The sequence below is a fragment of the Heptranchias perlo genome, chromosome 6 (assembly GCF_035084215.1).
Source record: "Heptranchias perlo isolate sHepPer1 chromosome 6, sHepPer1.hap1, whole genome shotgun sequence".
Classification (NCBI taxonomy): domain Eukaryota; kingdom Metazoa; phylum Chordata; class Chondrichthyes; order Hexanchiformes; family Hexanchidae; genus Heptranchias; species Heptranchias perlo.
Window position 1 is genome coordinate 106,671,339 of NC_090330.1, and position 12,077 is coordinate 106,683,415.

Below are 12,077 nucleotides of genomic sequence, written 5' to 3' on the forward strand. Positions count from 1 at the left end.
AAGATGAAGCCAGATAAACACATGAGGGAGAAGGGAATAGAAGGATACAGTGATAGGATTAGATGAAGTAGGGAGGGAGCATAAACACCAGCATAGACCAGTTGGGCCAAATGTCCTGTTTCTCAGTGCTGTACATTCTATGTAATTCGATGTAATAATGGAGTGCCAGACTACCTCAACTATAAAAGTAGGCCTTAATTCAGCCTCAGTGAGTTTCTATCCTGGAATAAGCAGATGGTCTTCCAGGTTTTTATCATTTCCGCCAAGCTCTTTCTTGAACCATCAAATGTTCCAGTAGATGAACTATCCAGGTCCAAAGCACTTTGGACTGAGATCAGTATATTTTGATAAAAGCAGACCAATTTTGAATTCTAGTTTTATAATGTCCACAACCTAAAGCTACAGAAAAAAAAATCTCCAGTGGAAGTTTTGCAATACAGCATCTAAAGTGTACAATATTCAATTTAAACCTGTCAAGTTATGTTGATTAATAATCACTGGGGAAATCATAATGTGCCTCTGGACAAAATTATATTGCGTATATTTCTTTCACTAATATTCAAAGTAATTATGAGATGATTTATCAACTATAGCTATTAAGTGATTTGTATGACAAATATAATATGGCATTCCTCTATAAGTTTTATGATGGATTTTTTTGAAATTTCCTAAAAACTTATTCCTCTACGTTAAGGTAGAGGTGAATGACCCTGGTTTGGTGGCATTTGGAATGGCATCAAATTATCTCTATCAAGTTAATATGTAATAAATGGCTCTGCATAATCGTGGTAGACAGATTGATTCTTCCATAATCCTTGACTGCAGTGTAGACCACTAAAACAGGATCTTTCATTGGGACTTTGAACATTGATTCAACCATCGTTTATTAACATATTGCATGTAAAATGATTACATTTAAAAGAGAATACTGTTGTTGGGGAAGTACTTTGAATACAAAGTATTACACCTCCCCCTCCCCCCCCACCAATCTACATAACTGAAAACATAATTCAAAATGTCCTACATCTTATTTTTGCATTTCTGCTCATGGAGGTCCTCCATTTTGTGTTTCCTCTTGCCTACAAGAGCTGCTCCACTCATATGACTCATTATCAACTGCATCAAGAAGTGGATTTGTAAAGAAATCTGGAGATCAATAATTAGGATTGGTCCAGGTGCCAAATGGGAGACTTGCAAAAATGAGTAAAAGTCAGCACATCAATGACAACAACTGCCACTTGTTTGGTGTGTTCGACACGGCAAACATCTCAGGACACTTCACAGAGCAGAAACGGTAGTAACAGAAGAGGTGACGCAAAGCGGAGGTATAGGCATTGGTTTTTGAGGATGCTTTTGAAGGAGAGGAGGGAGGGGGGTCAAGCATGCACAAGAGGTTAAAGTCAGATGACCGAAGGCACAGGCTGGGGCGTAGGGCTGATGGAGTTTGCAGAGTTATGGTGGGGGTAGGTCAAGGAGACATTTATGAATAAAGGTGAAGATTTTGAATTCAATGTGTTGGGAGACAGGGACCTAATGGAGATTGGGGAGAACAAAAGGAGTTAGGCAAGAGGGATAGGATGTGAGATGGATGCTGCTGGGTACGTAGACGCTGCTGACATTTTGTTGCTTGGTGACTTCTGAAGCAGTTTCAGACATTGATTTCAGGGTTTCCTTATAAGATCCCTAATTGTTGTCAGGAAGAAGTTCCATAGTTGCTAGCGGAGATCATGAGGCTGAAACACAAGAAGAAAATTAACAACATTGTACCAGCTAGAAGATTCTAATTTTTTTTGCAACTCTGCCTTCCTCCATCTCTGGCCTCTTGTGCATCCTGAGTCCTGGCCATTGGCAGCCGTGCCTTAAGCTTTATAGGCCCTAAATTCTGGAATTTCCTGTCCACACCTCTCCGCTTTAAGACCCTCCTTAATACTCACCTCTTTGACCAAGCTTTTAGCCATCCCTCTTAATATCTCCTTCTATGGCTCGGTGAGAATTTGTGTCCGATTGTAGTTCCATTGAAGCGCCTTGGGACATTTTTCTACTTAACGGCAGTATATAAATGCAAGTTGTTATTGTTGTTGATGATGAGCTATGTTTCTCAGCCCCATATCCTCCCCACCACAAAGACTGCCTACTTCCACCTCTGTAAACCACCCACCTTAATCCACCTGCTGCTGAAAACCTCATCCATGCCTTTGTCATCTCCAGACTCAATTGCTCCAATGTTCTCCTGGCCAGTCACCCATCCTCAAATCTCCATAAACGTCAGCACACCCAAAACTTTGCTGTTCGGATCCTATCCTGCACCAAGTCTCACTTACCCAATCTCCCAACTCTTCAGATTTAAAATTCTCATCCTTTAAATGCCTACAAATCTTCAGCCGCCAAGGTTCTACCCTCTGTAATGCCCTTTCTAAACTCCTCTGCCTTCTGCACCTCACCCTTCTCCTTTAAAACTCCCCTTGAAGCCCACCTTTTTGACCAACCTTTTGTACTCATCCCAATAATATGTAATAAATGGCTCTGCATAATCGTGGTAGACAGATTGATTCTTCCATAATCCTTGACTGCAGTGTAGACCACTAAAACAGGATCTTTCATTGGGACTTTGAACATTGATTCAACCATCGTTTATTAACATTTTGCATGTAAAACAATTACATTTAAAAGAGAATACTGTTGTTGGGGAAGTACTTTGAATACAAAGTATTACACCTCCCCCTCCCCCCACCAATCTACACGTGTTTGCCGTGTCGAACACACCAAACAAGTGGCAGTTGTTGTCATTGATGTGCTGACTTTTACTCATTTTGCAAGTCTCCCATTTGGCACCTGGACCAATCCTAATTATTGATCTACAGATTTCTTTACAAATCCACTTCTTTAGCTCAGTGTCCAGTTTTCCTTATGACTCTGTGAAGTGCCTTGGTGCATTTTTCTATGTTACAGATGTGTAAAATGTTTTGACATTCATTGATTCATTCTTGTGAGCCGTTTTTGAAATTGTAATTTTCCATCTCTAATTGCCCTGAGGGTATTAAAAGTCATCTTTAGGCCATGATGTGGAGGTGCCGGTGATGGACTGGGGTGGACAAATGTAAGGAATCTTACAACACCAGGTTATAGTCCAACAATTTTATTTTAAAATCACAAGCACTCACTCACCTGACGAAGGGGATAATCTCCGAAAGCTTGTGATTTTAAAATAAAATTGTCGGACTATAACCTGGTGTTGTAAGATTCCTTACATCTTTAGGCCAGACTGAGTACAGATGATAGGTTTCCTTCCCTGAAGGCCATTAGTGGCCCAACTGGGCTTTTCTGATGCTGGCTCATCAATTAATAGATTTATTGAATTCAACTTCGCAACTCACCATGGTAGGATTTGAATTCATAAGCCTCGGCATTGCTAGTCTAGTACCATAATAAAGAAAGACTTGCATTTATATAGCACCTTTCACAACCTCAGGACATCCCAAAGCTTTTTACAGCCAATGAAGTACTTTTGAAATGTAGTCACTGTTACAATGTAAGAAATGTGGCAGCCAATTTGCATACAGCAAGGTCCCACAAACAGCAATGAGATAAGACCAGATAATCTGTTTCAGTGATGTTTGTTGTGGGATAAATATTGGCCAGGACACCGGGGAGAACTCCCCTGCTCTTCTTCGAAATATAGCCATTGGGTTCTTTTACGTCCACCTGAGGGATCAGATAAGGTGTCGGTTTGACCGAAAGACGGCACCTCCGACAATGCAGCACTCCCTCAGTACTGCACCGAAGTGTCAGCCTAGATTTTGAGCTCAAGTCTGGAGTGAGACTTAAACCCATGACCTTCTGCCTCAGGGCAAGACGGTGCTACCAACTGAGCCATGGCTAAATCCTAGTTGCTAGCCTAGTTGCCATACCAACCACAAAAAACATATACCCCTAGATATAAAGATGCATTTAAACATTCTGCCAGTGTAAAACATTCAACCAATTTAAAGCTTCGAGATTCTGATCAGTCTGGTCACTCTTCCATTTTGGTTCTTTTGTTATTTGACATGCTGATTAACTTCATATTGTGTTTCCAAGGAAATGTTATGATATTTTTCCTGTAGAATCGAAAATTTGGGGCACTGAAGAAAATGTAATACCTCATTCTCCAAAATTATACATTATCATTTTAATTATTACCACTGCATTTTCTATTATTATGTCAAATTGATCAAGGATGGAAAATATGCAGCTTCAACACAGTCAGCACTTAATTAATTTTTATTTTGGGTTCAGAAAAAGCTTTGAAATGCATTCATCACGTAAGCTATCATAACATTCTATGAACAATCTTTCATAAAGCATCCCATTATGTATTTGCAAAGGAAACAGAGAATCAAGGCTGTTATCTTCTTTGATCTTTCTCCTTACACACAGCGGTAGGACTCTCATACCCGCCTCTCAAAGGTGGCACATTAAAAACAAAAGAACGAACTTGCATTTATTCAGCACCTTATCACATCCTCAGGACAACCAATAGATTATTTTTGTCATGCAGGCAAATGTGGCAGCCAATTTGCACACAGCAAGATCCCACAAGCAATAGGTAAATGAATGCCCAGTTCATCTGTTTCTTTGGTGGTATTAGTTGAGGGAAGAATGATAGCCAGTACTCTGGGAAAGTTCCCTACTCTTCTTCAAATACTGTCGCAGGGTTTGTTTCCTGTTCACCTGAGGGCCAGACAGAGCCTAAGTTTAACATCTCAACTGAAAGGCAGCACCTCTCACAGTCCAATACTCCCCCATTACTACACTGACACATCAGGCAAGATTATGAGTTGAACTGCACAGTGGGGCTTGAACGAACTATCTTCTGTCTCCGAGGTTAGGGTGTTACTGACTGTGCCATGCTGGACAGAGTGCCACCGCTGCATCACACTACATCAACAACAACTTGCATTTATATAGCACCTTTAACATAATAAAACGTCCCAAGGCGTTAGGAACGTTATCAGACAAAATTTGACATTGAGTCACATAAGGAGATATTAGGACAGGTTGGTCAAAGAGGTAGGTTTTAAGATGCGTTTTAAAAGAGGACAGAGAGGTAGAGAGGCGAAGGGGCTTAGGGAGGGAATTCCAGAGCTTAGCGTCTAAGCAGCTGAAGGCACGGCCACCAATGGTGGAGCGATGAAAATCGGGGGTGCGCAGGAGGCCAGAATTGGAGGAGCGCAGAGATCTCAGAGGGTTGGAGGGCTGCAGGAGGTTACGGAGATAGGGAGGGTTGTAGGGCTGGAGGAGGTTACGGAGATAGGGAGCTACCATGGTGAGTTGTTACAGAGGTCAACACGAGTAACAGGAGAACCTCTGCTTCTTAAATATTTTTGGCGCATGTCAAAAAGTTGAGATGCTCAAAAAAATAACTCAAATACAAAGGACACGTTTATAATATTTAGAATATGTACAGATAAGCATTTGTCTAAATGCCCATGTTCATAAACTATAGGATTCATCAGACATTGCAACTTTGAAATCAAAGAAAATATTTACATGGCATTATTACAGGCCAAAGGCAGTCAGCTGGTCTTGAGTTATGCTACTGGAAATGTAATTGCCTTGTAATATTTTGGTCAATCCCTTTGAGAATATTAAATTCATGGATGAACACCATTTGCTAAGCTCAACCTGTTCATAAATAAAAATACACAATGTAGTCAGAATGATCTTACTGTTAAATTGAGGACATGTATCAGCTCAGGCAGCATTTGTGTTAGTTTTAACCATCTTAAGATGGGCAAACCATTCTGTCAGCTGAAAGATGTAATGTACTGAAGGACATTCGAGGAACCAAAATAGAATTAGTTTGAATAGTTACAGAAACCGTGCAACTAATTTATTTACTTTAAAATTACGTGGAGAGACTGGAGAATCTGGGATTATTCTCCTTAGAGCAGAGAAGGTTAAGGGGAGATTTAGTAGACGTGTTCAAAACCATGAAGGGTTTTGATAGAGTAAATATGGAGAAACTGTTTCTACTGGCAGGAGGGTCGGTAACCAGAGGACACAGATTTAAGGTAATTGACAAAAGAGCCAGAGGGGAAATGAGGAGAAATTTTTCTACGCAGAGAGTTGTTATGATCTGGAATGCGCTGCCTGAAAGGGCGGTGGAAGCAAATTCAATTGTAACTTTCAAAGGGAATTGGATAAATACTTGAAAGGGGAAAATTTGCAGGGCTATGGGGAAAGAGCAGGGGGGCTATGAATTGGGCGGCATCGCGCCCATTGTGTGGGACCCAAAATGGGGTCCGGAATGTGCGTGCACACTTCTAGCGCCGGACGCCATATTGGTACAAGCGTTCGCGCACGTGCAGATAATGAACGCCGACACCATGTAAAGGAGGGAGAATATGCAGAAGATCAGTGTGCAACGCTGATTTAAAGGGACAGATGTGATTTTGGAACTCAACGGTCCAGCCAATGTCTTAACCTCGCACAACTGAACAGGTCTTAAACAGCATGGAGGACCCCACCAGCATTAATTTAAAGGGATCATGCAGAAGTTAAAGGTTAGTTGCTGGATTATTGCATCTGGCTGCTGATGCATTTGTACCTGTTTTTGGAGGTTTCCTATACTTGAATACTAGGACTAGGGGACATCAACTAAAAATTAGAGCCAGGACTTGCAGGAGTGAAATTAGGAAATGCTTCCACACGCAAAGGGTAGGAGAAGTTTGGAACGCTGTTCTGCAAATTGCTATCTCAATCGTTAATTTTAAATCTGAGATTGATGGATTTTTGTAAACCAAAGGTATTAAGGGATATCGGGCAAAGGCAGGTATATGGAGTTAGGTCACAGATCAAACATGATCTCATTGAATGGTGGAACAGACTCGAGGGGCTAAGTGGCCTACTCCTGTTCCTATCTTCCTATGTTCCTATAATAAAGTTTCAATACTCTACAGAGGGGTTGGCTAGCTGACAGGCAACAGCAAGGGCAGGAGTGGGACAGGAATGCTGTCATCCTGAGAGAGGCCAGCAGGTTCATGTTCCATGGAGCCACTGCCACTTGCTGCCTCCTGTTATGTGCCACTTTCTCCTGCAAGAAAGCGGGACGTGTGTTGGTGAGTGTCCTGCAAGATGTTTGGGTGATGTGCCTGTCATGGTTGAATAGTTGCTGGTGTGTGTGACCTGTGAGTTGTGGGTGTGTGGCTTGCAACAGTGGTAATGTGTGAGGGTGAGAAAATGCATGTGATTGGAAGAGTTGAGTACTGATTGAAAGAGTTTGTTGGTAGGTGGGCGATGGGGGGTGTAATGCGAGGACCAGTGGATGTGACTAGTGGGGCAGTTGGTAGGCAAGTAACATTTGCACCAAACAAGTGCCAGGCAATGACCATCTCCAACTAGAGAGAGTCGAACCACTTCCCCTTGACATTCAATGGCATTACCATCGCCGAATCCCCCACCATCAACATCCTGGGGGTCACCATTGACCACAAACTGAACTGGACCAGCCATATAAATACTGTGGCTGCAAGAGCAGGTCAGAGGCTGGGTGTTCTGCACCAAGTGACTCACCTCCTGACTCCCCAAATCCTTTCTACCATCTACAAGGCACAAGTCAGGAGTGTGATGGAATACTCTCCACTTGCCTGGATGAGTGCAGCTCCAACAACACTCAAGAAGCTCGACACCATCCAGGACAAAGCGGCCCGCTTGATTGGAACCACATCCACCACCCTAAACATTCACTCCCTTCGCCACTGGCGCACTGTGGCTGCAGTGTGTACCATCCACAGGATGCACTGCAGCAACTCGCCAAGGCTTCTTTGACAGCACCTCCCAAACCCACGACCTCTACCACCTAGAAGGACAAGAGCAGCAGGCCCATGGGAACAACACCACCTGCACGTTCCCCTCCAAGTCACACACCATCCCGACTTGGAAATATATCGCCGTTCCTTCATCATCGCTGGGTCAAAATCCTGGAACTGCCGACCTAACAGCGCTGTGGGAGAACTTTAACCACACGGACTGCAGTGGTTCAAGAAGGCGGCTCACCACCACCTTCTCAAGGACAATTATGGATGAGCAATAAATGCTGGCTTTGCCAGCAACACCCACATCCCATGAATGAATAAAAAAAAGATTCCACTTGACAGTTGACCTCACTCACTTTGACCATTTGTGTCAGAGCATTGAACTTCTTCCTGCACTGCATCCATGTTCATGGAGCTATGAGCCTGGTATTGACGTTGTCCCCAACTGCCTCCCACTGCCTTGGGAGCATATGTCTGGAGGGCCTCTTGCTGCCCTGCAGATATGAGATGCCCCTCCTTCTAACCACCTCTAGTGCATCATCAGAGAACCTTGGTGCACACTCTCTCGCAGGCCTGGTACAAAATCAGATCGGCAGATTGGTGAGGTCTGGCGTGCAGATTGGAGGATGTGGGATTTAGTAGTGAGCAACCTTTGTCCAATGTTTTAATACAACTCAAAGGTTTGTAAATATAGGGATGGGACCAGCATCTGTGTTTTACGTGTGCAATGTCTGATCTCCGTTCAGACTCGTATCTTATATTTTGCAAATATGAGGTGCAGGCTGCCTTTAAGTGGTGCTAGTCACTCGCGATATCAAGGCCCCCCTGCTGGTGAGCAGCCACTCAACAGTGCAGGTAGCGCTGACTGCGCGCAGCAATCACTGAAATCATCAGGCAGCATGAATGTTACATGCTGCCTGCATCTCAATGACGGGTTAATCACGCACTGCGACCCCCGCGCCCAGTTTTGGGGTTATAACCCCAGGGGAGTTTGACTAATTGGAAAGCTCTGTCAAAGAGCTGGCACAGGCATGATGGGCCAAATGGCCTCCTTCTGTGCTGTAAGATTCTATGATTCAACAGAGCTAAGCGATTCCACAACCAACGGATCAGATCAAAGATCTGCAGTCCTGCCACATCCAGGCGTGAATGGTGGTGGACAATTAAACAACGAACGGGAGGAGGAGGCTTTGCAAACATCCCCATCCTCAATGATGACGGAGTCCAGCACGTGAGTGCAAAAGACAAGGCTGAAGCGTTTGCAACCATCTTCAGCCAGAGGTGCCGAGTGGATGATCCATCTCGGCCTCCTCCCGATATCCCCACCATCACAGAAGCCAGTCTTCAGCCAATTCGATTCACTCCACGTGATATCAAGAAACGGCTGAGTGCACTGGATACAGCAAAGGCTATGGGCCCCGACAACATCCCGGCAGTAGTGATGAAGACTTGTGCTCCAGAACTAGCTGCGCCTCCAACCAAGCTGTTCCAGTACAACTACAACACTGGCATTTACTCGACAATGTGGAAAATTGCCCAGGTATGTTCTGTCCACAAAAAGCAGGACAAATCCAATCCAGCTATTTACCGCCCCATCAGTCTACTCTCAATCATCAGCAAAGTGATGGAAGGTGTCGTCGACAGCGCTATCAAGCGGCACTTATTCACCAATAACCTGCTCACCGATGCTCAGTTTGGGTTCCGCCAGGACCATTCGGCTCCAGACCTCATTACAGCCTTGGTCCAAACATAGACAAAAGAGCTGAATTCCAGAGGTGAGGTGAGAGTGACTGCCCTTGACATCAAGGCAGCATTTGACCGAGTGTGGCACCAAGGAGCCCTAGTAAAATTGAAGTCAATGGGAATCAGGGGGAAAACTCTCCAGTGGCTGGAGTCATACCTAGCACAAAGGAAGATGGTAGTAGTTGTTGGAGGCCAATCATCCTAGAAGGACAAGAGCAGCAGGCACATGGGAACAACACCACCTGCACGTTCCCCTCCAAGTCACACACCATCCCGACTTGGAAATATATCGCCGTTCCTTCATCGTCGCTGGGTCAAAATCCTGGAACTCCCTACCTAACAGCACTGTGGGAGAACCGTCACCACACGGACTGCAGCGGTTCAAGAAGGCGGCTCACCACCACCTTCTCAGGGGCAATTAGGGATGGGCAATAAATGCCGGCCTCGCCAGCGACGCCCACATCCCACGAACGAATAAAAAAAAAATGAAATGAGGTTATATTGAATGTTTTTAAAAGATTTGCCGTGTCACCTATCTCACCCGAACTGGCTCCTCCAGGCTAGTGGCAGTGCTATAGGAAATAATGATATTATTGTATCTATGTTCCTATGTTCCTATCTGACACTTTACTAAGACTTGCTTGGAGAATGGAGTCAGGGTATAGGTAGATGGGATTGCAGCCACTTGTTCAACCTCACCTCGTAAATATAGGTTGGCCCTTCATAACAGATGTGTTAATCTGTTGGAAATGAATCATTGGTTTTAAATCTGAATCGTAGCTAAAATTTAATGTAATTGGTACCTTAGTTGCAATATAAGCGACATCAAATTTGTTGCTCCTTTAAACATCTTTGTTGTGTTCACAATGACAAAAAGCAGAACATCTAAATGTATTGTATAGAAGAGTTATATCTGTAACCATGGGCTATATCTTCTAACTCTTGGTGCTGAAATGGAATGGCGTCTAGGGGCAGTAGGGGGGGGGGTGGGAATCAGGTGGAGATCGGTCTTCCTGATCCCTGCTGCATGTGAATTTCTAAAAAAAAAACAGGCAATAGCGGGCAAGAATGTTCCAGGCTGGCAGAAATGCAGTATTTAAAGGATGATGCTAAAACTGAGAGGTTATACCGACCAGGAAAGATTGAATAGGCTAGAAAGAGAAAGCTGAGGGGTGACCTGATAGAGGTCTTTAAAATTATGAAAGGGTTTGATAGGGTAGACGTAAAGGAGATGTTTCCACTTGTGGGGGAGACTGAAACTAGGGGCCATTAATATAAGACGGTCACTCATAAATCCAAAAAGGAAATTCAGGAGAAACTTCTTTACCCAGAGAGTGGTTAGAATGTGGAACTCGCTACCACAAGGAGTGGTTGAGGCGAATAGAATAGATACATTTAAGGGGAAGCTCGATAAACACATGAGGGAGAAAAGAATAGAAGGGTATGTTGATAGGGTGAGATAAAGTAAGGTGGGAGGAGGTTTGTGTGGAGCATAAACACCAGCATAGACCTGTTGGGCCGAATGGCCTGTTTTTGTGCTGTAAAATTCTATGTAATTTTATGTAATGTATTTTGCCTTTTATGGTGCATTATTTGCAAATTCTCAGTAGACAAAGACAGGTAAAATTTACTGCAATTTCTAGCCAACCTTATTGAAATTTATGTCCACAAAGACAGTTATGATTCTGTATGACTGACCGAAATTAAAATAGGAATTTAGTGCCAAAGGTTCCACACACTGCATGCTAATATGACCAATATAACCCTAATATAACCCTTATTAATAAATGTTTTACCCCATCCAATAGAAGGCATAAATACAGCAACTCTAAAACCAAATCACATGTTTGTGATTGAGTCACGAAAGACGCATGAAAATAGAATTTGGTCTCATCTTGAAGAGTTCACCACTCTCAAAACAAAACAAATGAAATGTGGACCTTAATGCCTTTCTCAGTACATAACATTTCACTTCCAACACCAATCTGTGTACCATCTGTTGCGTAACCTCCTGGGAGTGACCTCTGTCTGTCAGTTCCGGTCGCTGCTAGCTCACGTCTGTTACCAGCTAGGCTAATTACTGAATACATGTCATAAAAAAAAGTATCAGCCATTTATTGGAGGCAATGCGAAGTGAAGTCACCCATGAAAAGTTATTTGTCACGATGTACTTGATAATTAAGCTTGATGCCAATGTACTGAGAGCTCACCATAAGGAGCCGTTTCCAATCCAAGCTGTACTGCAACAGTAAATATTTAAAAATGAGAGTCATGGAAATATACCAAGCACAGTTCAGGCTTGGAATATGAATTATGCATTGGAATGTACAACGAGGTGTAGAACTACAAAGCGAGTTTTTTTTTTAAAAGTGGAAAGAAGAAAGGCAATGAAAATATGTCACAGGGAAAATTGTTCTTGAGAGCGGTACACAGTGAGGATCAAAATGACCGTAATGGGCTAAATGGCCTCCTTCTGTGCTGCAATTTCCACAATTCTACGACAAGAAGTAGAACACAGGATTTAATGGAGTTTCTAGT

General features: G+C 43.3%; 1 long non-coding RNA gene across 1 annotated transcript in view; it reads right to left on the reverse strand.

The window, feature by feature from the left end:
- Nucleotides 1-867: 867 nt before the first annotated feature.
- LOC137322598 (uncharacterized) overlaps nt 868-12,077 on the reverse strand; it is a 32,946-nt gene continuing 21,736 nt past the window's right edge. The window contains exon 2 of the long non-coding RNA XR_010963199.1: nt 868-1,733. This is a non-coding gene — a long non-coding RNA (uncharacterized lncRNA). The remainder of the gene's footprint in view (nt 1,734-12,077) is intronic.